At 46.5% G+C, this 27257-nt stretch overlaps 3 long non-coding RNA genes across 3 annotated transcripts; all 3 read left to right on the forward strand.

The window, feature by feature from the left end:
• Positions 1–222: 222 nt before the first annotated feature.
• On the forward strand, positions 223–6575 carry LOC311585671. Its single transcript, XR_014775298.1, has 3 exons — positions 223–611; positions 4560–4736; positions 5814–6575. It is a non-coding gene; the product is annotated as an uncharacterized lncRNA (long non-coding RNA).
• A 483-nt stretch (positions 6576–7058) lies between these two features.
• LOC311585718 lies at positions 7059–10654 on the forward strand. Its single transcript, XR_014775316.1, has 3 exons — positions 7059–7631; positions 8291–8579; positions 10135–10654. It is a non-coding gene; the product is annotated as an uncharacterized lncRNA (long non-coding RNA).
• A 4783-nt stretch (positions 10655–15437) lies between these two features.
• LOC311585625 lies at positions 15438–19669 on the forward strand. The gene is made up of 3 exons (XR_014775279.1): positions 15438–15486; positions 15694–15917; positions 18435–19669. It is a non-coding gene; the product is annotated as an uncharacterized lncRNA (long non-coding RNA).
• The last annotated feature ends 7588 nt before the right edge of the window (positions 19670–27257 follow it).

Here is a 27257-nt window from a genome sequence, read left to right on the forward strand (position 1 = left end):
ACAGCCAATCTCTTGATTTTAAATATTTGGGCTACTTGTTTGTGGGCTGAAACTTCAGTTTCGTTGAATTCAATTTGACGCACTTTGAGCGGTCTCAACAAAAGCCATGTGCTCGCTCTGGCCCGGAGTAGGAGAGGGCGGGAGGTAAAACTGTAGAGAGTGAGCCGGCTGAGACTAAACAGCAAATGTATCTATCACTCGGGAGAGAGATGGGCAAAGTAGAGATTCAGGGTGGATTTGGCGCTGCAAAGAAAAAGAAGGCCTGTGTTGAGGGGGCGTCGGGGGAAAGGATAAAAAAAAAATGGCGTCGCTCAGAATTTTCTAGTTCTGTGCTTGCTGGAGCTATAAGCGGGGACACCTTCAGGGCCTCTGCCGTTACTGCACTCACAGCAGCCAACACCCTCTTCTGGATCTTTCCTTCTGAAGCCAGCAGAACCACGAAGACCCTGTGCCAGACGATCTTTCGCTGTCTGGGCTTTAAATCCCTATTTACCAGAAGCAGGAAGTTTGGTAGAGCCAAAAGACAAGAGTTCCACTTTGGGAGGGAAAGACTCAGACACGTATGTCTTATGGCGCTGGAGACAGTGGAAAGAGACGTGGATGACTGAATGGTGAGGTGAACCGTCCCCATCCTCTTACTACTATTCACTAGTAAGAGAAGGTTGCACCTATTGGACTTACTCCTCAGTCCAGGGATGTGCTCAGCCTTTCTCCTGGTCCTCCTCCTCCTCCTCCTCCTCCTCCTCCTCCTCCTCCTCCTCCTCCTTCTTCTTCTTCTTCTTCTTCTTTTGGTGTTTTTTTGAGACAGAGTTCCTCTGTGTAGGCCTTGGCCATCCTGGACTCACTTTGTAGACCAGGCTGGCCTCGAACTCACAGCGACCCGCCTGCCTCTGCCTCCCGAGTGCTGGGATTAAAGGTGTGCGCCACCACGCCCGGCTTGGTCCTTCTACTTCTTGTACCACTGGATTTGACGTTTCCTTCTACTCCCAAATCTGTTCCATCTCTTCTGCTGGGGCCTGGGTTATCTTGGCATCACCATCTCTGGTTTTCTGATCTGTCTCTACATCCATGGAGTTGGCATATTTGCTTATTTCCTACAAAGCAGCAACTCCCCTAAATTCCTGGGGGAAACTTACCTCTCCTTTCCCTTTTCCGATGTTTCTCTTTATAAACTTGGGTTCTTTGTGGACAGGGGTATTCTTGTCTTTGGTTAGAACGTGGGCAAGCGAAAGAATGAAAGACGTTAAATGGAAGAGTGGAGAGAAAAGGAGCCAGTGCTGTGTTCTTGCCTCTGTTTTTTGTCTGTTTGTTTTATTATTGTTGTTTTTTTTTTGTTTTTGTTTTTTTTTGTTTTGGCTTTTCGAGACATGGTTTCTCTGTGTAGCCTTGGCTGTCCTGGACTCACTTTGTAGACCAGGCTGGCCTCGAACTCACAGTGATCTGCCTGCCCCTGCCTCTCAAGTGCTGGAATTAAAGGCGTGCACCACCACCGCCTGACTCTTGCCTCTGTAGCAGACATAGCCTGTTGTTAGCCTCAGGAAAGTACCACAAGGTAACACTAAATTGGTTGGACTGCCCACATCCTATTCATTTCAGGGCCTCTAGCTTCTTGTTGGTGGCAGGGATTTCCTTCCCAGAGCCCTCGGATGTTGGTTATGAGCTGTCTCCAACGCAGTACTTCCAGCTCTAATTGACTGTTGAAAAGTACCCACATGGCTGGCAAGATGGCTTAGCACGTAGGGTGTTTGCTGCCAAGCCTGACAACCTCCTCCCATATTTGTAAGGGATGTAGGATGTTCTAAAATTGTTAGGGGAGCTGGTTTGTTGCGATGTCTCTATAGTCCTGAGCACGAGGTCAAAGCTGTGGACACACGACTTTATTCATCTCTTCAGAGCTTTGTAAACAGGCATTGAAGTTCACGCATTGGGGTATCGCTGAGCAATGTCTGCGTGCCAGCAGGTTTCCCCCAAGAAAGAGAGATAGTGAATACAATCGAGTAAGTAGAAGTGAAGATCTGCGTGTGGCCTGGGTGGCCATATACAGAAGGCTGCAGGAATGTGTATAAGGCTGCTTAACCTTTGTGGAGGACAGAATCTAAGCTGTGGTGTAGAGAAAGAGGAAGAGGGGGCACAAGTCCTTTGGGCACAGAAGCGTGACATTTTTGAGGAACTGAAAGAGGTCCAGCATCCACACCTTGTAGGCAGGATGCTGAGAGACAGGATTAGAGAGAGACTGCTGATGAGCAGGGCCCTGTAAGCTATGTGGATGAGTTTTGATTTTACTTAAAAGGCAATGGGAAGCCACTGTAGGCTTTAAATGCTGTGTGTGTGTGTGTGTGTGTGTGTGTGTGTGTGCGCGCGCATGTTTGTGTTTATACACCAAGAAGACCGGAGTGGTAGAGGGTCCCCTGGTTGTTAAGGAAGAACAAGGGAGCCAGTGAGAGGTGCTATGGGATAGATGGCGGCCTATGAAGCCTGTCCTAGGGCAGGGTAGGAGGGAGGCAAAGGCGTCGATGGTTGGGATGGTATATGAGAGGTCTTGAGATGGCTGAGTGCGAAAGCGAAGGAGAAAGTCAAGGCTATCCTGGGTTTTTGGCTTTAAGCACTTGGAAGGACTCTGGCTTCAATGGCTGGAGCAAGGGGGCAGGGAGTGTGCAGCGGGGAGGGCGGCCTTGCTCTCCTGCGTGTTGAGACTGAAGATCCTGAAGGGACAGCCAGGTGGGAATGAGTTGAGGAACTGCTTCTCTTACACGGGGGAGGGGGGGTTGGGGGGGGATGGGGGGAGGGGGATGGTGGTGAAGGGGGGTGGGGTGGGAGGTGAGGGGGGTGGGGGCGAGGTGGTATTTATGCTGGGGTTCTCAGATCTCAAGCTGGCTCAGCTAAAACAAGGTGCTGCCCCAGCACAGCAGGCTTCAAAGAACACTGCTCATGGGGAACCCCTGAGCAGAGGCCAGCTCTTCTGAACTTCATAGAGCAAAGTGGACGCTTGGTCATTTCTACTCCCCCCATGCATTCTCTGCACCCCCCCCCCTCTCCCCGCCACATTGTAGAACACCCAAGGCAGGTCTGTGGCGTCCCTATTGGCCACTGGCTCTGCTTCTATCCTCTAATGAGAGTCTGAGCTGAAAAGATTACCTTAGGCTTTGCCGCAGTGTGTCCTTTCTTTATTCAAAGTCTTCAGCAGAGAAGGCTTAATTGCCCAGTGAGGCTTTAGCAGCATGGTGGCTCCAAGTCAGGGGCTCATTTTTTGTCTAAACAGTCAGAGCGTTGTCTCTCTCTCTCTCTCTCTCTCTCTCTCTCTCTCTCTCTCTCTCTCTCTCTCCCTCCCTCCCTCCCTCCCTCCCTCCCTCTCTGTATTAACTCTGTTTAAGGGGTGTGGTTTAGTGGGTTTTAATGCATAGAACTTTTGAATGTTGATATTTGCTTAGTTAAGTAGCATCCCAAATGTCATGTCTACTGCTGCTGTGTCTTCTATGGAGCAGGAAGAAAGCCCTAGTGAGAATACCTGCAAGTCAGTCATTTCTTGGCTGCCTTATTTATATTGTCCTTTTGGAGCTTTGGTTTCTTTCTCTTTTTTAAAAAATTTATTTAATTTTCTTTTATGTGCATTGGTGTGAGGGTGTCAGATCCCTTAGAACTGGAGTTACAGACACTTGTGACCTGCCATGTGGGTGCTGGGAATTGAACCCTTGTCCTTTGGAAGAGCAGACAGTGCTCATAACCACTGAGCCATCTCTCCAGACCTGGAGCTTCAATTTCTTGGCTGTCAAATCAGTGATGATGCCTCATTTGCTGGGAGAGAGTTTAATAAGATGCCATTATGGCAGGTAGAGGGAAGCACGTAGCCACTGGACCTTTTCTTTCTCTTCTAGTTTGTTCAGGTCACCGCTTGTCAGCATTCAGGAATTGTACTTGTTAAGTCTCTGTTTGGGGGAGTGAGTCCAGTGCTGGAACACAAGCAAACATTTACGGGCTGAACTTATCCTTTATTCCATTAAAAAAAATAAGCATAACCACCTAGAAGCAGCTTGGGGAAATGAGACTTTTGCTGCTATTGTTGTTTTGTTTGTTTGTTTTAGAGACAGGGTGTCTCTGTGTAGCCTTGGCTGTCCTGAAACTCACTCTGTAGACCAGGCTGGCCTTGAACTCAAAGTTCCACTTGCCTCTGCCTCCTGAGTACTGTGATTAAAGGCATGCACAACCACTGCCCGGCCACATAATTTTTAAAATTTATATTATTTATTTAACCTCTTTGTAGGCTTTATTTTACACCAATAGAATAATTAACATACAGTTAAAAAAAACAAATGAAAGCTATATGCTTTAAAAACATCTGATTTTCATAGTCTAGAATAATGATTTACACTATACCCCAATTTCTTTCTTTGGGTCCAGAATTTCTTTTGTGACAGAACAATCTCCATTCAATGAGGACTGCATCTACCAAATCACAAACGTGTTCCAGGGGAGAGCTGGAACAGTTTGAAATATTATATTTAATGCAGGACTAATGAAACCAAGTCTAAGGCTTCATTCTCATAAAAGACTTTTATCCTTAGGAGATATCGTGGCCATAAATTTCACCCCAGTTTTGGTTTCTACCTTGCAAGTGAATGACAGGGATTCCAAGGAAGAGTACCCATAGAGAGTGTGCTTTATTCGAAGACATGGTTACCATGGGGCAGACAACTCAACTGCCTCATCTTTGCAGCACTCAGTGAACTCGAAGTGATGAGGTGAGAGGGCAGCTTAATTGGCACGATTAGCACATTTCATGATTTAGTAAGAATTCCCATTCTAGAATGAGTGTTCTCGATGGAATTAGAACAGAAGAAGCACAGCCAGAGTTAGCTTCCTTCAAAGGACATTAAATACGAAAATGTCTCTGGCATCCAATGAAAGATCCCTCGGCTCTGGGCATTGAGGCAGCCAGAGAATCTGATCAGCAGGGATCTCATAGTTTAACCAAAGGTCACTCACTCAGCTCTCATCTTGAGAGAAGAAGCAAGGTGCAGATACCAATGGTGTCTTATAGTAGCTGGGCATCGGAGAAAGTACAGGGAAGAGCTCCTGAGAGGTAGGGCAGTTTGAACATACCTTGACTGTCTAGTCTGTTCGTGCTGCCATGATAGAAGGCCAGTGTCTTGGGGTTGGGGGGGAGGGAACTTCGCAACAACAGACTGGTTTTGCCTGCAGTTCTGGAAGGTGGGAAGTCTAAGATCAAGAGAAGCAGTGTTAGTGTCATAGATGGAGAGGTCTAGCCCCATCTCTGTGTGGTAGAAAGGTTGACTGGTGCCTTTTAGGCTGCTTTACACTGGTTTGACTTCCATGTGTAAATGCTCTGACCTCATGACACTGTCACCTCCCAAAGGTCCCCACCTGCTAATGCCATCACTATGAGGGGAAGCATTTCCACACATAGATTGGGGGTGTGCACTTTATTCTGCGTTAGCCATTTACCGTATTTACCGTGGATTATTTTCGATTACTAACAAAAATTAAAAAACAAAACAAAACAAAACAAAAACGGTGAACTAAAAGTGCATCAAAGTACTAGGGGATTTTCTGTAGTGATATCAAATATTTGTGACCAGGCCTCACCAGAGCACAGCGCCTCACCAGAGTCAGTCATACTGCTTTTTGTACACTCCACCGGACTTCTTTCTGGGCACCCCACAAACCTATCCAACACTCCCCGTGACTGTGGAGGAAAGAGGTAGAAGTTGTTAAAAGAATATTGTTTGCAGGTCTCTTCTGCTAAATGACAAGTGTTCATGTCATCCAGGCATTACTCTTCGCCCTTTGTGTTTCAGTGCGAGTGTGAAGGAGTGAGGACTTTGGTTCACCTCTGTGGTGGCTCTTTGTCAATATCCACGTATCCGCTATGCCAGTTTGGTGGCACACCAAAGGAGAACCTGCAGTGGCCTGGAAGCTTCTCTGTTCCCCCTCCCCACCTACATCTTCCTTTCTGCTTTGGAGATCACACAGCAGAAGCCGAGAGCTCATGTTCAGTGAGGAGCTGTTTGACGTGATTCTGGCTTGTAACCACATGGGTGACATCATATGTCCTTGTGGATTTATGCCTGATTGGCCCGACCTGGATCAGGATCAGCCTGATAAATGGTCCATCTCATGGTCAGAAATGTGAGATCTGTTTCAACAAATTACTCTTAACCATCAGCTCCCCAAGGAAAGACAAATGTCGGCTTTCTGTTATTTTTTTTTTCCTTTTCCTTCTTATGCCTCCTCCTTCTTTCTCTTGCTATTTGTTTGTAATACTCACCCCCTCTCTCCAACAACACTCACAAATCCCAGATCGCTTCCTGGGCCCCTGAATCTCACACCAATTGAGTCACTCTGGCTGCAGATCAAGGGAAGGATGTTGGAAGAAAGCGTCATGCTAAGGGGAGCCAGGCAGCTGTATTACAGGGCTCCTGTGTGGGGACTGTCCTTTTAAATTGTCCAAATGCCAGCATTCAGAACTGCAACCTTGGAGTTACTACAAAGGAATAGAATTCTAGGTTTTATTTGCTCCCCCTCCCCTCTTTTTTTTTTTTTTTTTAATTTTTGGTGAAATTCATGCTTCCCCCAAATCCCCACGTGAAGGAAGCTCTTTCCTTGTTTTTTTGTTTTTTGTTTTTTGTTTTGTTTTGTTTTTTAACCTCAGCTCCTTGCTTGCTATCTTTGCTTCCCAGCCTGCTTGCCTTCCTTCCCCTAACAGCTGGACACATCACCATCGCATTTTTCTATTGGTTGTGACTGAAGTAGCTTGGGGTCAATTATTTCCCCAGCAATTGACAAAGAATCTTGATGAAGAGGAAAGTGACATTGTCCTTAAACAGCATTGTTCCCTCCCTCCCCCTCCTCTTTTTTGCAAGGAACCCAGCAGGGCAGTGGCCACTGTGGAAGTGAGTGGATAACACGTGGGAAGTGAAGAAAAGGTTTTTATTCATGGAGAAAGGCAGAAGATCCAGAGGCGGCCATTCCACAGAGACTGCGCGCAGGCGACAGCAGGCCTGAGGTTTTGTTTTTGCTTAGATTCAAAAGAGAACGTAACTAAGAGTTGGGTTTTGTACCTCCCCCTAACCCCTGCGCTTCTGTTGAAGGTTCAAATCCTTGGCAGTCGCAAAGGGGTTATGGATCCCCTAAGTTTTGTGAAAACATGACCCTGGACCGCCCCAGAACCTTTTCCCTCCCCCAGCTTCTGTACTCAAAAACCAGAACTCAAAGCCCTCTCTCCCTGGCGTCCGTGCCTTAAGCCTCTTGGTGGCTTTTGGTATTTTGACTGGGCCACTAAGTAAACCAGTCAAAATGGACTTGGTGGAGGGGCGGGGGTTGGTACTTGGGGAAGACACAAATGATTGATGGTTGTTAGGTGCAGCGCCCTAGCGCTTCCCAGCCGGCTTCCTAGGAAAGGTTAAAAAGCCCTCCTTTTTTTGTGCCCCCACCGGCGTGACTAGAAGTGGTCCCAAGTATCACCAGCAGAAGGGGCGTCTGCGGGGAGAGCGGGTCCGGATGCCGCAAGATGCATTCACCGGTGGCCTCCATCTACTCGCCACGCGGAGGACAGCCACTCCTGCCCAAGATCTGACCTCAATCAGGCTCAGCTGCACTTCCGAGCTTTGAGTCGGGTAAAGAGGGCACCGACTGTAGTGGAAGTAGAGCAAACGGAAGGGAAGGCCGTTTTCCTCTTCGCCTTGGAAAGTAGCCCTGCTTCCTGGGTACGGGAGGACCCAGGGCGGGAAGATAATACACTGGGAGGTCCTGGGGGACACCCCTGGCGGTGGCTGGACTCCTTGCCCAGCTATATTAACTCTTTGGGGGCGGGAACTTGTTCTCTGGTGCCCTCAACCATCGGGTCCCAGTTGTGGATGGGCTAGGATATCGGTGGCTAAGAATCATCGCTGGGGAGGGGTCCCCCCCATAGGACCGCCTTGAGATGCAGTTAGTGAAGGGGCACCCTGCAGCACAAAGGCCGCGCTTAATGGATTCTTGCAAATAAAGGAGCCCAGCTACCTTTCTTTCCTATAATGGCCCCTGAGGCTAATGTCTTAAATAGGAAACAAAAGGATTGTTTTACAGTACACAAGTGAGGCCGGGGCGCTGGAGGTTGGGAGCAGGGGCACTAGTTACTAGGCCCTAGCTTCTTAACCCTTCCCATCCCGCAGCCCCCAGGTCTCCTTTGGCCTTTCATTTATACCCACCACCAGGAGGTTGGTCTTGTCAGGAAGGGACCGCTGTGTGATAAGATCTCCGCTCGCCTCCTTCTCTTCCCCTTTTTTCTGCACAGGAGGAGAGGGGCAAAGATCAAGATCGGGGCCCCACATTTACTTTGCTACTATTTCGGAAGGCAATAGGAGTAAAGGGGAACATTTCTTGTGGCCCCGGGTTTCTATGACAGCCACCTGGATTTTCGAACTGTCGAACTGTGGAGACTGATACTCTTGGGAGCTAAGCAGCGTGTGCTCTGAGCGCCTTACAAAGTCGCAGAGAAGGCATGGCTGCTCCAAGAGCCCAGGCAGCAAGCAGATGCAGTCTATACCGCACCCGGGGAAACTACACTGCACCAAGCTCATCAGGTGAAGGTGGCCTTTAGGTGTGAGTAGGGTGTGACAAAAAGTTTACATTTGCAAGCTCCGAAGGAGAGAGAGAGGGAGAGGGAGACGGAGAGGGAGACGGAGAGGGAGACGGAGAGGGAAAGGCAGAGGCAGAGGCAGAGGCAGAGGCAGAGGCAGAGGCAGAGGCAGAGGCAGAGGCAGAGACAGAGAGGCAGAGAAAGAGAGTGAGTGTCCTATGTCCTAGCTCCTTCTGCCTCCTGGCTTTTAGTTCTGTCACTGGGAGAAGATCTGAAAAAAAATAGTTAAATAGCAAGCAGTTGGATACAAATGATGTAAGGGGGAAAAACAACTCAACAACAAAAATGCCCACAGGGATGGTTTTTAAAACCCTTTATTATGGAAATCCATTGCTTACACAAAAAGGGAGAGAGTGATATTTATTCAGCGGGTCTTCAATTTGAGGGTGTATCAGAGTAGCTGAGCAGAATCCTCCCGAGGCCTTGTTAAAACACAGATTGCTGGGCCCTAGCCCCAGAGGTTATTTTATTTGGGAGACCTGGGGTTGGCCCCAGCTTGAGACTTCACAACTTGTTAGAATTCCCAGGTGCTGCTGCTGGCTGCAGAGATCCTTATGTAACCCCCTCCTGGCTTCAGTGCAAGTAACAAGTTCTCCATTCTGAGGCCTCCAGCCCCTCCCCCAACTTCCTTGGTTGGCTAGAGAGTTTTAAAGCAAATCTCAGTTATTCGGCCATTTCACCCCTATGGGTGATTTTTAATTCATTGGTTAAATAGAGAGGACTATGAACTACAGGAAATCATTTTAAAAAAAAGAAAGAAAAAAAAGCCGTTCGGAAGCTTCCAGGCAGTCCCACTGCTCTTTGGTCATTTCACTGGGGAGGAGTCTAGCACCTCTCTATTAAAAGCGATGCCCATCACTCAGTGTAAATGTGCTTGCCTAGCTGGTGTGAGATCCTGGGTTCCACCCCAGAGTCTAAATAAATAAACATAGCAGTGCTTGGTTGGTGCTGTGGTCCCCAGCTCTCAGCTCTCCACCATCCGCAGTGTCCTTATGCACTGCTAGGGCTTTTCAGTCCTCTAAAGTGTTTTCCTAACAAGACACCTCAAAGGATGGGGTTTTGATCTATTTTGAATGCTCAAACTCTTCGTAAGGGTGCTGGGCTCAGACTGTGAGAGAATCCTTCCGGCCTACTTCTTCTCTATCACAGCTTCTGGGCATAGCCATCACTGAAGCCCAGACTTGCCATGTATCATGGTTAGGTCCTGGCACAATGTGCCTGTGTGTGTTTCTTTTGCGCCCCAAAGCCGCCGAGGCTTTGTTTGTTTGTTTGTTTCTAACGAGAGGCCTCTACTAGACTCCTTGACCCTTCACGAGGTCACTCTCAAAAGGATTCCTTGCCCTCCTCTTCCTGGCTTACTTACTCCAGCCTCACCAGGACCCTCAACCCCCCCCCCCCCCCCCCCGCACTCCAAGCTTACTCTCAGGCAAGCTACAGCAGACCCCCAGGAGATTAGAAGTTTACACCCTTATATGACGGTGGTCCTCTCTCCTTTCCAGATACTCCAGGAAGCCATATACAATTTTTTTTTTCTTTCTCCATCTGCTGAAGAAAGCTCTGGGGATGATGGCGTTCACTCCTGTGCCCCAGAGCCTCATGTTTGTATGTTTTCCTTCCTGCACCAGCCTGGAATCGGCTGTCACTTTCTGTTTTCTCCTGGGTCCCTCCACTTGCTTTTGCTTTTCTAGCCTTTCTGAAAGAAGATGCAAACAGCATGTGGTTGCTCCCCTTTGGGTCCTCACACACCTAGTACTATTGGGTGGCCTGTCAGTGAGTGATGTCAGCTAATGGAGTAGTATTTCCACTGCTGTCAGGCAGGAGTGGAGATCACGTGGTGCTAGGTTCGAGGCTGCTTTGCTCCTTCTACCAACCTGTGTAAGCCTCTGCTATATGTCAGGCACTGTTGGAAGGCTTTTAGCACTGAACAAATCAGACTTTTTCCTGCCCTGACTGGCCTTCCCTGCATGTCCTCTGTTCCACGCCTCAGGATTCAGAAATATGTGAAAAAAGTTATGTATGTATGAAACACACAGACTTTCTTATCATTATTATTCTCTCTATATTGTAATTTGTTATACATTATAAATAATTTACATTATACTATATATTATGTCTAGTTTAGAGATGATTCAAAGCAAGTATTTTAAACTGTTTCTACCCAGGACCTCTATTGTCAAATACATTTTATGTGGCCCAAGTATATAGGAATATAAAACAGACATACAAGTCAAACCTTTACTGGTAGTTTATTTGAAACCATTCTTTGATATACATATAACTTTAGCAATTAGTAAAAGTAAAAGTAGCTGGGCAGTGGTGGTGCACACCTTTAATCTCAGCACTTAGGAGGCAGAGCCAGGTGGATTCTCTGAGTTCCAGACCAGCCTGGTCTACAGAGTGAGTTCAGGGCAGCCAGGGCTACACAGAGAAACCCTGTCTTTGGGGGGGGGGGCAGGAGTGTCGAGTTAAAGCAAATATACATACTGATGGAGATGGACCGGTGGCACATACAGAGTGTAATCTTAGCTGATTATCTCACAGTTCAGGGCTTAGAGCAGCCTCAGTGTTTTTCCAAGTTGATTGATACTTTGATTTTATAATCACCAGTGGTAAGAATGCTTTCTTTTTTTTAACTTAAATACACTGTACCAAAGTGACATATATTTAAGGCCATTTCAGAAATTATTGAAAAATGTGTTTTAATCCTAAACCAAATTTCATTGAGCTACTTTTTCTTAGTGAAATTCAAATTAGCAATTCAAAGCAGCAGGGTGTTGTTGTTGTTGTTGTTGTTGTTGTTGTTGTTGTTTTGAGACAGGATGTCTCTGTTATGTAGCTCTGGCTGGTCTGGAACTTGCTATGTAGATCAGGCTGGCCTTGAGCTCACAGAGACCCGCCTGTGTCCAAGAGTGCTAAGACCAAATAAAGGTGTGCACCATCATACCCAACACAGGCCAAGAGTACACTAATCTCATATTTACATACTGAGGAATAGGACTAGGACAATATTCAAAGACTTTTTAAAGGCAATTCAAGAATTGTTTCTATAACAGCAGAAAACTTTTTATGTATAGTAAAAACATCACAATGAATAACACAATAGAGTCAAACATGAGCCAAGGTGTGCCAGACAGTGTTTTGCGCTTTTTAAATTTTTACTTGTTATTTTCATTTTTTGGTGTTGCCTAGCATGGGCATGTGCTGTACATGTGTTGTCGTGTATGTTCAGAGCCAGGTCTGCAGTGAAGATGCAACATCAGTGGGCACTGTCAGAATGCCTCAGATTATTTACTTGCTCTATGTTTGAATTTATTTATTTATTTTTTTAAATCTGTGCTCAGAAATGTTCTACTTTTGCCTAAGTTTCCACAACTTCACATTCCATTTTTGTGAATGTACTAGCTGATTTTGTGTCCACTTGATGTAGGCTAGAATGATCAGGGAGGAAAGGAGCCTCGGTTGAGGAAACGCCTCCGTGAGATCCGGCTGTAAGGCGTTTTCTCATTGCGGGTGGTGCCATGCCTGGGCTGGTGGTCCTGGGTCCCATAAGAAAGCGGGCTGAGCAAGACATGAGCAGGCAAGCCATCAAGCAGCACCCCTCCATGGTCTCTGCGTCAGCTCCTGCCTCCGCATTCTTGCTCTCCTTGAATCCCTGTCCTGACTTCCTTTCGTGATGAACAACAATGTGAAAGTGTAAGCTGAATAAACCTTATTCTTCCTTACTTGCCTTTTGGTCATGGTGTTTTGTTGCAGCAATAGAAACCCTAACTAAGACAGTGACACTATAAAGGGACACTACCCATAGCTCAGGAAGCTGTGGTTTAAAGCATAGGAGAGGATGTGCTACATGCAAGTCATGTGCAAATTCTGCGTCATTTTATACAATGGCCTTGGACATCCCAAGAGTCTGATGTCCTCAGGGCATCCTGAGGATGCTGATGGATGACAATGTAGTCATGAAGATTACATATTCTAGTCTGGAAGGCAGTAAAATGGCACGTTGGAGAAGGAAAATGCCCAAGTGAAAATCAAAACAGTGGTGGATTTGTGCTGCTATTTTTAAACTCTGTGGTCATGAAAGATTTCCTAACTAGAGGAGTTGTGCTGAGGAAAGGCTAGAAGGCAGGGAGAACATCTTTTGGTATTAATGCTTCCTGAGTTGGAGAGAACCAGGAGGGCAGTAACCTGGGAAGGCATACACAAAGAAAGGCGCTTGCCTTCTAAACTGGCAGTTGTTAGCATCTCTGAATTAGCTGTAAGGCTCTAATGTCTCAGATGGCTTTGGGGTGTGGTTTTCCATTGCCTGCTTCCCTTACTCAGCTCTAGTACAGAGCTGGGGCCCGAGGGAAGCTGTCCTCTTACTCTGGGAATACCAGATGAAGCACCATGGGCAGGGCTAGGTGGCCTCTCCTTGCTCTGGGTTCTTGTGACCTCAATAACAAAGCATAGGAAGTGCTAATTCTGAGGCTGATCTTTTTAATGATAGGTGGTGACAGTGGTCACGAGAATCCCCAGGAGAAAGGGGACAAACTGAGGCAAAAGCTGAAACTAGGTTGTAACCACAGGCAAAAGTGTTGATTTTCATTAAAGTCGCTGTCTTTTAAGAACAGTAAGTGAATGCAATACCACACTGCTCAGTGGGCTAGAATTTCATGTGCTCAACCTGCAGTTGGTGGGCCTGCTCTTGGGCTTACAGATCACTGTTACTCCCCACCCCTCCAGGTCACCCCAAGTACTGGGCTCTACTTGGCAGCTTTGTCCGACAGTGGCCAGGTTCCTTGCGTTTCTACTTTCTACTGAGTGCTTTGGAGAATAAGGAAAAAGTCATTTTTTTTTTCATCTCTTGGTGAGGGGCCTTGTGACTCTTTCCCCTAAAGTCCAACTGTTTGACTCTCTGTGTTCTCTTTGCTGTCATTTAAAACTGGCTACACTGACATATAAGAGTCTCTGAACACCTGCCACTCTCGCCAGGGCTGACAGGGGAAGCTGTTGTTCTAAATCCAAAAGCAAACAGTAGTGTCACTGGGTAGCTGGCCTCCCTAGGAGCACAGGTGAATGGGGGGACAGTGGCATACTTGTCCCAGAAAGGGGCCATTAGAGGTCTGTTCCCCAGGGAAGGAGTTTCCTCTCACAGCTTCCCTGGGGCAGCTGTGCTGAGGAGGGGGAGGGAGGCAACTTTTTGATTCCTTTTTTTTTTTTTTGGAAGAGTGGAGAGACTGTCAACTAGTCTTCTCTTTTCAGGAAGATCTCCAGAGGTGGGCTGAGTGGGAGGTGGCTATTCTACTTAACCACGTGGCCCCAGTTCACCCTCACAGCATCTCAAGTGACTGCTGGCAGGAAGAGGGAAACTGCTGAAGCAAAGGATGTGGTTACTCTTCAAGACTCTGATTCTGTTAAAGGATTAAAAAAAAAATCACATCAGAACTCAAGAGGTTTGTGCTCATTAGAACATGGTGCTTGTGTGAGTATGTGCGTGGGTGTGTGTCTGTGTGAGTGTGTGTGTGTTTGTATGTGAGTGTGTGTGTTTGTGTGTGTGAGTGTGTGTGTTTGTGTGTGTGAGTGTGTGAGTGTGTTTGTGTGTGAGTGTTGAGTGTGTGTGTGTGTGTTCCTGGGTATTACTAGATGCAAGGGGTGGAGTTACACTACGCTTACATGGTCACTGGTTGTTTAATAGAACCAGTATGGTTTACCAAGAAAGCTACCGTATCGCCCTGTATTGGCTTTCTAGGGCTGTCATAACAAAGCGCCATAGACACATTGGAATTTATTTTCATATAGTTCTGAAGGATGAAAATCCAAGGTCAGAGTGTCCTTGGCTTGCAGATGCCTGTTGTCTGTGTCTTCCCATGAGTTTTCTCTCCTGTGTCTGCCCCATGCTCCTTTTATAAGCCAGTGATATTGGGTTTTGGCCTACCACAAATGACTCTACTGACATCACCTGTCCTGTTTTAAAAGCCCTGTCTCTGAATACACCCTCATTTTGAATAGCTAGGGTCAGGGCATTAACATATAATGAGGTTAGTAGAAGCACAAATGCTCTCTTTACAGCTACCCAGCCATCACCACAGAGAACAAGGCTTTGAAGTTTAGAAAATATAGGGGTTAACTTGACAAACAAACATATTAATGTACTTCTTGTTTCCCCTAAAAAGAAACAGCTAAACACTTTAGTACATTGTGTGAGGGAGGGGGGAGGGGTGGGGGGAGGCTGGGGGGCAGTCTTGCTATGCAACACAAATGAGCCTCAAACTTACCGTGTAGCCCAGGCTGGCTTCCTACTCATTATATTGCCCAGGCCAACCTCCCACTAGACATCCTTTTGCCTTACCGACTCAGCAATGACACAGCAGGTGTGCCACTGTGTCTGGCCACTTTATTGCTTTTTCACAATCAGTTCCACCCTTGTTTACTCTTCAGGATTAAGACGACCCAAATATAAAACTAAAGTATGCTGCATTAGTGGATTTAAGGCAACTAAATTTGTTTCTAGGCATGGAGGGTGCAGCTCAGTGCCGGGGTAATTTCCTGACGTAAAAGGACTCTGGACTAAGGGAGGGGGGAAACTATTTCTGTTTCCTAAGTTTTATTGTTGCATGTTCCATCACCCTTATCATTAAAAATTAAAGGTGCAGATGTTATCCTGAGTATCAAGTCTCCATGTTGGAGGAAGAAGCCCAGATTCAGGGCAGGGGACAGAGTAAGCTCCCAAGGCCTGCCTGGCCCAACCCAGGATCTGATTGCTCAACTGGGCAGGTGAAAAGCCCCATGCGGTGCGGGGGGTTGGTCTGCTTCTTGGATTTATACAGACTTCGGAAGCAGACTGGAGTTACTAAATGAGATGGCCTCTGATGGTGAGTTGGGACTTTTTCTCTTTTTCTCAGAGAACGCTTGCCTTTGTTTGTTTTTCTGATCAATCTTGAAAGCCATGCAGACTCCTCCGCAACAGCCTCCACCGGCTTCCTTCTCCACCTCACCCACAACACCCACACAAACAAGACCCGAGAAGGCGCAAGATTCTTCCTGATTCTAGCGAACGTACTTTATCTCTTTCTCCGTAGAAAATCGTATGAGGAGTCCACTACGGTGCTGCTGGCTTCAACAGGACACGTGTGGGTGGGCTGGCTTTTCCTGGCTTTCCTCTTGATCACCTCCACCCAGCTGCTCCGGAAAGGCCGCCACGAGGCCCACCTGGGACGCGTTGCATGGTTTGCAGGAACTGGCCATCACTAAGCATTTGCAGCGCACACCACTCTGAGTTCCGAGTCTGATGAGAACAGACATTGTAAGTTGCGCCAATGTCACCCGAAGGCCAACTAGTGAGTTCATTAGTCAACTGTTTCCTTATGGCTGGCTGTTAAAACAAGGATGCCCAGATGTTTATTTAGGGTTGAGGAAGGATGCGGTATTGTTTGATACGCGAGAGAGTTACTGGATGTGTGTGTGTGTTAAAGTAATTCCCCCGAGTTCTGAAATAGACGGTGTGTTTCTCAATGACACAGAATCCCTTGGCCGTTCTTTACTGTCAAGATCCAACTTGCCATCTGCTCTGAGATGCCCTGGGTCTCTGCCCAGGATCGTCTAGCAGAACTCACACCCTCCGCTTTCCCATCTCTTCCGGTTTCTCAGCACACACAACTACCTGCTGTTGCCCCTCTCTGCTTCTTAAAAAACGCACTTGTGAGACAGGATTTCTCTTCTAGCTCAGCAGAAGTCTAGAACGTTTTCTTTTTGTCTTTTTGGAGTATCACCATGACTCCTTCCTTTTCTTTGGCGATTAAAAAAATTTTGTGTTCAAATGCACACAATAGAAATTGTTTATCATCTTCACCATTGTTAAAGGTACAGTTCACTGGTATTAAGTAATTTACAGTGCGGGGCAACCGTCACCACTACCCATTCAAGAACTTTTTCATCTTCTCGAATAAATCCATGCATATTAAGCATGAACTGTCCACCCTCCTTTGCCCCAGCTCCTAAATGCCTCCATTCTACTTTGTGAATTAGCCTAGTCCAGGCACCTCATCCAAATGGAGTATCTGTGCTTTTGTGGCTGGCTTATTTCCCTTAGCACAAGGCCTTCAAGATTTTCCCGCCCACCCCCCATAGCGTAGCATGTTTGAGAATTTCATTCCTTGTAAAAGAATCATATCCAGTATAAGTGCTATATTTTGCTTACCTATTTATTCATCTACTGTCGAATCTTTGTCTGGTTTCCATCTGTCAGATATTGAGTAGACTGCCAAGAAAATCAGCTTGCAAGGATCTGTTTGAATCCCTGCATTTTGTTAACCGCTTTGGGTATATTCTTAGCCGTGGGGATGCTGGATCATGTATCACTCTATGTTTAGCCTCTGAGGGTTTTCCCAAATCAAACTATTTTTAATCACCTCCTCACAGGTCAATATCACCAAGAGTGGAGTCTTCATATACTTCTTGGTAAAAGAAGGACCACTTCTTCGAAGGGAGGCAGCATCAGTAGTCTTGTGGGTCCAGCATCACCTCCCTTGATGAGTAAGCTAGCTGGGGAAAGACAGGAAGAACTAAATCCCATTCCCCATACTTGTCACATTTGTCCTCTTGAATGGCTTTACCTAAACAAGCTAAGCAGCAGATTCTAGTGGGGACAATATCTACTGAGTAGATGAACGAAATGTGCCATGTATGACACACACAATATGTCTCAGTCTCTAAGGACAAAAAGGTTTATTACTATCTTTAGCTGTAGACACAGCGAAATGTGGCTGGGGGTGTGGCTCAGTGGTAGAGTACTTTCTAGTATATGAAAGGCCATGGGTTTCATCCCCAGGGATGAAAAGAAAAAGACAAGAAACAATGAAATAAGACAATGCTGTAAAGTGCTTGGCCTAATTCCTGTTATGGGTGAACTTTCAACCAGCCACTATTGTTATTATTATCATATTTAGAGATGAAGGGACCCAGGCTCCTGGGATCTAACAGTTTTGTGGCTGTTTCCTAGCATTCATTCGATGGGTTTTAAAGTACCTCTGTATATGGCTGCCTTCCTAATTCTACAGTAGATGATTGAGTTCAGACCGTGATCCTCTAGTGTAGTTTGCTTGTGACTTCTTTTTTTTCTTCGTGCCCCCTGGTCTGCTTTCTGTGGCTATAGCTAAGTAGTTACAGACTAAATAATGCACAAAGAATAGAATTTTATTAAGACCCTGGAGGCTGGCCATGTAGAAAGACGACTGGACCCAGGTAAGGAAGGAACTTCTGCTATATCATAGCATCCCTGAGAGCACTGAGCGGTCCAACGGAGCTGTGCTAAAGACATCCTACATCTTGCTTCTTATAGCCAGGTTACTCCCATAATAACTTATTAATCTGTTTTTCCCCATGAATGGTTTTTTTTTTACATCTTAACACTGCTGTAATGGTCACCATGTTTTCAACAATTTTCAAAAAAATACTTTCCAACCAGAGCATCACTGTCTATGAATGCAGTTTGCTGATAATTCTTTGATACAGCTATAATTTAAAAAAAAAAGTGGCATGACTTGGCACCATCATACTCTCTCCATTACCAACCACGTGGCCTTCAGCAAGTCATCACATTGGCTCACACCTTGCGTTCTGCCATAGGAGGTGTTATATCAGGTGCATAGGCTGTGGTCAAAACTATGGAAAACATGCGAGTTCTTATGCCAGAGTTCTCAGTGAAGGACAATTAAAGTAGTCATCATCATTGCAATGGCACTGACCATAAGATGGACCAGTAGGAATGGCACAGAGAGCTAAGGTACCACGGTCTCTAAATGTATCCCTATTTTTTTTTTAGATGTTATATGCAAGAAAAATGCAAGTCTTTGAACTAATGAAATGGTGTCACTGCCTTTTGGTGTGTGCTTAAGAAAATGGCCATAAAGGAAAAACAGAAACCCAGAATCTGCCTCACCTCTTTTAAAAGAACAAAGGATCTGAGCTGCTCTGTTCTACCTGTGACTAAATGGGGCCACAACTGTGACAGCTCACTTACCAAGTCAGGTCCAGAGAGTCCCAGGAAGAGACAGTTTCTTTGGAGAGGCAAACTCAGCCTTGGCACACAAAACAGAAGTTGAGCTGCTTGAGAAAGCACCCACCCACCCTCATCTTTTCTAAGGGAAGCAGCAACACCTTAACCCATGTGATTTGAAGTGGAGGTACCACAGAGTATCAGTTTGTCTTCCCAGGTAAATGAGCTGCCCATATCTTTATCCAAGGTGCCTTACACACTGATCTATTTGAAGGCGCCAACTCTACGCAAGTGACTCACTGCTGAGTCCCTAACATACCTACCTGTCGTATCATGATAGAACATTGAAGACAGCTTTGATACTGCTCAGAATCGCACAGTGGCTCGTGGCTTGGGCTAGTGGAATCTTGAATCCTTTTCTACAGCTAACAGCCTCTCCCACAATTTTTACCAAGTTTACTGTACTCTGGGGGTTTGAATCAGACTGCTGGTGACATCCCCCAGATTGATTAGATGTGTGTCCAGGTGAACTGGCAAAGGTTTGATCCCCGTGACTGCCTTAAACCGTACTGGTTGTAAGCTATTGACAGTTCAATGTGAAGCAGTCTGTTCTCCAGTCCTCCCTTTGCCCCTTACAGTCTTCTCTTGTACCACGTAAATACCAGCATTTACTGTGTTCCCCAAAGGCCTCTAAGCCCTTTCATGTTTTGAGAAGGCTGCTATTGATATTTCTTTTTCATGGACATTTACTGAGCACAGGAGAACTCTATCACTGTTCTGTAACAACTCCAGAGGAGACTTGACAGCCCAGCACCCCAGCAGCATCTGGACTGACCTGTTACCTCTTCCCAAACAGAGACTCACATGGGAACACACCCCGTTCCTCCCCATTTGACCCTATCTTGCATGGCATCTACCTTTGCCCTAGAGATGGAGCTGGTAATTCTATCTGGGGCCAAGGTCCCTCTTTGTCAACATTCTTGAGGGGCTTGCTCTGTGACCATACTCTTTCTCTTGTGTTTTCATTCTCCTGTGATCTACCTACTCCTATGCTCAGGCATCTTCCATACTAAGAAAAAAAAAAAAAGCAAATTCCAAAAAACAGCCTTGAGTCCATTTTCTGCAGGAGTCACAGAAATCTTTAATCTACCTTTTTTGTAGTTTGGCTCCATTTTTGGTATCATGAAGTATTGTCTTTTGGAGACCACTGTGCCCTCCATTGCTCAGTCCAATGGATACCCTACCTTCCGTCTTTTGCTGCATGACTGAAGGATTGAGGCAGCTTGGGTGGCAGGCAGCACATAGAGAAAAGCTGGTGTCTTAAGGTTCTGTTGCTGTGAAGAGACACCTTGACCAAAGCAACTTTTATAAAGGAAAACTTTTAAAATGGGGCTGGCTTACAGTTTCAGAGGTTTAGTCCATTATCATCTTGGCAGGAAGCATGGTGGGGTGCAGACAGACATGGTGTTGGAGGAAGAGCTGAGAGTTCTACATCCAGATCATCAGGTGGCAGGAAGAGACTGCCACTTTGGGCATGGCTTGAGCATCTGAGACTTCAAAACCCACCCCCAGTGACACACTTCCTCTAATAAGGCCACACCTACTCCAACAAGGTCATATCTCCTAATAGTGCCGCTCTCTATGGACCAAGCATTCAAACACAGTCGTCTATAGGAAGCCATTTCTATTTAAATCACCACAGCTGGGATTGAGTGGTCTGTGGGCTCTGATGGAGACACGCCAGCAGGCAGGAAACTCAGTGCCTCTGTTTCCATGGGTCTGGGCATCAGGCATTCTTGACATGGCAGTGCTCATGCCAATGATGCACATTCACTTAGGATGTCATCTGTTCCCCATAGTCTTCCACATCGGAACTTGCCAGTGTTCCCCACTGTCTTCTGGTAGACTCACTTCTTTTGGCTCTCCCTCGGGGACTCTCCATAGGGGGAATGTGGTTCTGGGCTGTGGCGGTGATTAGGTTTATATGGCAACTGGACTGAGCAAATGTGGTGCCCAGATACACGGTACCTAGAAACAGTAAGATGTTTCTGAATAGTTTAAGATGAGACTGAGTAAACCAGGTGGGTGGGCCCCATTCAACCCATGATGACCCCCCATAGGATGAAAGAGTCAGTAAAGGGGATTCATTTTCTTTGTGGGGGACATGGCTGGGACATAGGACTCCTCTTGTCTTCGTACTCAGGCCTCAGGCAGAGCTTACACTATCAGTTCTCCTGAGTCTCAGACCTTTGGACTCAGCATGAGTGCCACCGCTGACTCTGTGGCTGTGAGTGGGCTTGAAGGTCTCGGGCTCAGTGCTCACACGAGCTGGCTCCTCACAGTGACTCTCAGTCTCTGTTTTTCTACTTCAGTCCCAGTCTCTTTGTCTCACTCTCTCCTGGTCCTCTACATGACTGTTCCCTTGGAGATGTCACTGTCATAGCTAGTTATCCTCTTATGCTTTGGGAAAAGCGCCCCTGTTTTCCTTTTGGAAATGTCCCTTACTTACGAATGGGACTTTCCATGAAAAGGATGGGCTGGCAACTTCCCGCTACTTGCTCTGTATTAGCCTAAGTATCTGCTTAAAGAGGAAGGCTTGTCCCTCATTCCTCATTGTCACACGGGGAGGGGGCAGGTGTTCTCAAAGCATGGGACGTATTGCTTTCTTTTGGGAAAGCACAGAAGTCCAGGTTCACAGGCCTCACCTGGCTCTCTTGGATAGCCCTGGGGTGGGCTCTCCAATCTAGTCTAGCACACTTCTCAAGTATGCTCATTGCTTTTCTCATTAAACGGGACAGAAAGCACCACAGCATCTACTTAAAAGAAGAAGGGTTTAATATTGACTTATGGTTTCAGAGATATCTCTGTTCTCCGTGGTGGGGGGAGTAGCACCATACATAGTGGGGAATGTGGGGTTCGGGCTTCTTTGGAAGATAGCAGGCATGAAGCAGAACCAGAAGTGGCATAACCTGCAGAGTCCCACCCCTAGTAAACTGCTTCCGGCCACACCCCCACTTACTGAGGGCTCCACAATGCCCTAAATCAACGAACGGCACTATCTGGGGTCAAGAATGCTAAGATAGGAGTCTATAGGAGGACATTTCAGATCAAACCATAATCCCACAGAAAAGTCAGGAACAATGAAGCTTGACAACCACAGTACTCTCTTATCAGACTCATTTGTTTGGGTTTAGCTTTGTTGAAGCTTAGCTTATAAACATAACACTATTCTTAGATATAGAGTCATATGAACTTTGACAACTGCATAGCCACACAGTCACTGCCATTAACACACCACTGAGTGGTTCTGTCACTTAGAAAAATTCTTTCATCCTTCTTTGTGTTTAATCTCTCCTTCCATGTCTAATCCTGCCAACCACTGAATTTTTGTTGTGATATCTTTGTCACTTTAGCATAGATTACCACAATCATTTTGTGGCTTGTCTATGCTGTTTAATTACTAGTAATAGTCCACAGTGTGTATTCTGGTTTGCTTTCTATTGCTGTGATAAACACCATGGCCAAAAGTAACGTGGAGGAAAAGCTTTATTTGTCTTACACATCCCAATCACAGTCCAACATTGAGGGTAGTCGAGGCAGGAACTCAAGCAAGGCAGGAACCTAGAGACAGGAGCTAATGCAGAGACCACTGAGGAGTGCTGTTCACTGGCTTGCTCTCTCAGCCTGCTATTTAAAATGTAACCCAGGACCACATGCCCAGAGATAGAACTGCCTGCAGTAGGCTGGCTCACATCAGTAGTCTAGAAAATACCTTACAGACTTGCCTACAGGCCATGATGGAACCACTCTCTTCCCAGAGCTTGTAACCTACACAGTGTGGATACGAAAGCTTATTCAGTCTTTTTCCATTTGATGTGTTAGTTGCATGCTTTCCAGTTTGGGAAACTATTCATCAAATGTCTAGAAACATGCTCAAACAGGCCTTTGTGTGAAAGGAAGTTTTCTTTTCTTTCTTTTTAATTGAGTAAACTTAGAAGCGGGTTTGCTGAGTCACACGGTAAAGTGTCCTTTAGTTTCCTAACAGTTTCCCAACACGGCTGTTATTCTGTCTTGCGCTCTCGTGAGTGATGGATGAGACTTCCACTCACTGCGTGTTCTCATCAGGACCTGCTCGTCTGGTTCTTAAGTCTCTGGCCATTCTGACGGTATGTGTTAAGGAGGGGTGGGAAGTAGCCAGAGAGGTGAATCATTGGCACCTCTGCTTTGTGGATAACTTCTGTGGCTCAGCTTCATTCTACCCCATCGGAGACGGTACATTGTGATGACACGCTGTGCTCTGATGCCCTGTGGTGAGAGCTGGACAGACTGTTTTCCTGGGTTGTGCTTCAGTTGTAGCAGCTGCTAGCTGACCAGGCTATGGATAGCTCTTTTTCCTATGGAAAATACTAGATTTTTTTTTGCCAAACACCTAAGCCAAGTCTTCATTAGAATTCTTACACTGTCTTTCCCTCTTAAAGTTTGACGGGCAGATGGTGTCTGATTCCTGAACTCATCTTTAAGATGATTGTAAAGCAGATTAGTAGTTGTCTTAGTCTGTTCAGGCTGCCATAACGAACGCTACAGACCAAATGGCTTACAAACAACACAGTTTTATTCTCACAGCTGTGAAGACCAGAAAGTCCAGGGTCAAGGTGACTGTAGATGCAAAGTTTGATGCAGCAATTTCTGTGTCCTGTACATGTAAGAAAATCAAGAGAGCTCTCCTGGGTTCCTTTTATAATAGCACTAATTCCAACCGTGAGGACCCCACCCTCAATGACCCTGTGCTGGCTAATTGTCAGATCAACCCAAACCTAGACATCTGGGAAGAGGGAATCTCAATCAAGGAATTGCCTCTATTAAATGGACATGATAGCAAGGGTGTTCTCTCGATTTTTAATTGTTGTGAGAGGGACTAGCTTCTGTGGGCAGTGTCACCCATGGGCAGGTGGTCCTGGGTAGTATAAAGAAGCAAGCTGAGCAAGCCAGGTAAGGTGCTCTTCTGTGGTCTCTGCTTCGCTTCCTGTTTCTAGACCCGTCTGAGTTCCTTCAATGATGGACGGCTATTGGCATGTATGAGGCAAACAAACCCTCTACTCTACAAGTTGCATTTGCTATATTCTTTACCATGGCAATAGAAAGCAAACTCCCACACCATCATATTGCCAGTTAGGATTCTAATATGGATTCTGGGAAGACTGGGATACTACTGGAAGCCCAACTGCCTCTAGGGTGTGCCTAGAGTGGATAAGCAGCATGCAAGCCTCTACTCTGAAGACAACCCTAGACCCACTCAGATCCATTGTTGCCTTCATTTCAGTAGATCTTGTCTGAGAATAAAGACAGTTTGATGAAATCTGAGCTGAGAGATGGGGTCAAGAGGTAGAGGCAACAGGATGAGAAGTTCAAGGTCATCCTTGATTATGTCATGAGTTGGAGGCTGGCCTGGAATACATGACACTCTGACTTAAAATGAATGAATAACAATACTTCCACCACCAGATACTATTCCTTGTGGAAATAGGGGTTAACTCTCCATCCTTATGACCCCCATCTAGTAAATGCATCCAAGTTAGCATCCCTTACTACAGATGAGTGGCTGAGTCACAAAGAGTGCAAGTGACCGCTCATGGTCACACAGTTAGTAAATGGCAAATTTCACTAGGCTGAGGGCATCGGAGCACCCATGGCATCCTCCCTTCTTTCCTCTTCCCATCTCTTTTTTAGAACTCTCTAAAATGTGGTAATTCCAGCCTGGATTCTGTCTTAAGGCCCAGATCTAAACACCCACCTCTGTCTTTGCCACCTCCAGTTGGATACCCGTACCGTTTTTCTTTAGCTTCATAATAAGTTATTATTCTCTCAGTGTCTTCAACCAGCATCTAGTTTTCATCTCACCATTTCCCGAGGCCAGTTGTCTGGGTGGGGCTGCATGAGGTCTTAGTTGGGTTATATCTTCCTCTGGTAGTTGATTTGGGTGGGCCTGCACTTTCTAAGTCACTCGGGTTATTGGCAGAGTTATATTTCCTTATGGCTATGGGACTTCAGAACCAGGTATTTGCTGGATGTTACAGAAGCCAGCCTAAGGTTCAAGAGGCCACCTCCCTTTATCAGGCCCCCAAGGGTACCTCCAATCCAGTCAGCTAAAAGACAGTCTATGTATCATGATGTAATTATGAGAAGGTCATCTTCCATTAACTGGAAGGAATACCTACAAGTTCTATCCACTCTCAAGAGCAGAGGTTAGTTCCAGGGTGTGAGAACCAAGAGGCAGGAAGCCAAGGGCCAGCAAACCTGCTAATGCAGCTATCTCCAAACTTCTTCAGCATGCCTCTAGTGAGATTCAACACCTTCGAACTACTGTGCCTGCCTTCCACAACTCCCTGCCAGAGGAGGTGGTGTCATCATTCAAACCAAGACAAAGAGCCAGTCCTGACTCCCTTGTCTGGCCAAGTGCATGCACAATCAACCATCGAGCCCTGATATTTTGCCTCCTAAATGTCTCTTGATCCTTCTCACAGTGGGGCTGTAGCTGCCACCTGCTTGCCCCCTTTCCCCCCTTTCTATTCCTGGACACAGTTATGCTGTAGAAATGAAGTTCTCATTACTGTAGAAATGAAGTTCTCACTACAATGTATCTTTTTTTTTTCTTCTTTCGAGGCAGGGTCTTTCTGTGTAGCCTTGGCTGTCTTGGAACTCACTGTAGGCCAGGCTGGCCTCCAACTCACAGAGATCAGCCTGCCTATGCCTCCCACGTTCTGGGATAAAAGGTGTGCGCCATCACTGCCTGGTACAATGTATTGTTATATTGCACTGAAAGCTTGTGTCTCATAGCCTTAGGGGCCATCAGACCCTTTGTGCTCTAGTTCCTTCCCCTTTATGTTCTTTGCCATGTTTTCTGGAACCATCCTTCCTTTTCCTTTGTTAGTCCTGGTGATTGGGATAAATAGAAGCTCCTAAAGTTCTTCCTTCTGGAGAAGCCACTGGTCCCGTCGCCCAGGTTAGCTCCCTAGTTTCTGCTCACCACTCTCTGATCTCCATGTTACGGACACTCAATGCATACGATCGTCATTTCTAAATTGCAAGCTCTTGTTCTCCTCTGAACTAGAAGCCCTGTGGGACAGGAGGGGGCATCTTCATGGCAAGCACGCGTTTTTGCAACACTGTAAGCTCTCAAGTAATTGGCAAGTGAAGAAAACAGTAGATGAAATCTTGGCTCCCAGCCCACCCTTAAAAATATCTGCAGCCTCCCCTCGCAGCAACACCCAGCACTTGCTCCTGACAGGCTCTGTTCCAGTTGGCAGACCTTTATAAATTGAAAGTAATATAATGATAGAGGCACCTTTGTTTAGGGTAATATTTCTTTCCTATTATGGCCAGTCCTGTCCCAAGACATTTCCTGATGTACTCAAGTGACATCAGTGCCAGGACATCACCTATATCCTCTTATGCCCTATTTGTCCTTTTGCTGTGTCATTAGAATTTTGTAAAAAGAGCTGACCGACAGCGGTACATACAGTTCCTTGTGCTGGCTGGGAACAGTCCTCTGGCCACCCTAAGGGGAGGCCCACAGCTGCTCTTGGACATTCCAAGGGATGCATGTTCTCATCCTCTGGGAACAGAAGAGGCATTTGTTCCCTGAGCCCATTCTGGAAGGACAGCTGAGTCCCCAGTCCAGTCAGGTCAGCCTGTCCCTGAGCATCCGGGTCTAGTTTCACACAACAAGTGATTGAGCTTAATTGACAGGTGTGAAGTATGTTTTTCCTGACCCCACTAGATTCACTGCTGCCTGTAGGGGTGAGACAAACTCACTTGGGAGCCCAATTAGCATATCGTGTGTGTGTGTGTGTGTGTGTGTGTGTGTGTGTGTGTGTGTGTGTGTGTGTCCCCGTGTAGAGAAAGACAGATGTATGTGTTTCTGTGAGAAAGTTCCTGGAAAAAATCTTAGATACAGAGACTCAGAGAAAGAGATGGAAAGGAAGGGAAGGAAAGGGAGAGGCAAAGACATAGAAGGGACAGAAGGCAGCAAAGGAGGAGAGAAGCAGAAAGCTGCAGACAGAGAGATCGTCGGATAAGAGGGCTGGGAGCGTATGTGCATGGGCACCGCTGGTGGCCTTTTAGGTGGGTTAAGTGCACACAAATGGAAACTGGGGTGGGGTAGAGTGTCAGTCCCATCTGGAGGGCCATGTGTGAGGAAAGGACAAAATGAGCATCTGTATAGTTGTTAATGTGTTCCCAGGGGCCGGCAGGGGTGGGGGTGGGGGTGGGGGTGGGGATTCTGGAAGGGAGAAGGACTAGGTCAGATGAGACCGGAAGGCCTGTGTTTCTGTGGCAGGAGGCATTAGCCTTCACCCCAGTCAGCTCTCTGGCACAACATGGAAGGCTGGGAGAGATGCTAAAAATGAGCCGGATCATGACGCTTGGGCTGGGATGCACCAGATATGGGAGCTCCTTCTACACAGAGGAAACGAATTCTCTGGGATGTTTTGAGGGGACCCAGGCATAGAGGTGATCAGAAAGGCCAGGCAAGACTCAAACTGAGTCTTTTTGGACTGTCTGTTGGCTTCTGAACACCACAGAGTGGAGGACGCTATCAAACACGCACTCACTCACATGCGCTTCGTGGATTACGTCATGCATGGAAACATT

Source organism: Acomys minous (assembly GCF_964271855.1).
Source record: "Acomys minous genome assembly, chromosome: 1".
NCBI lineage: Eukaryota > Metazoa > Chordata > Mammalia > Rodentia > Muridae > Acomys > Acomys minous.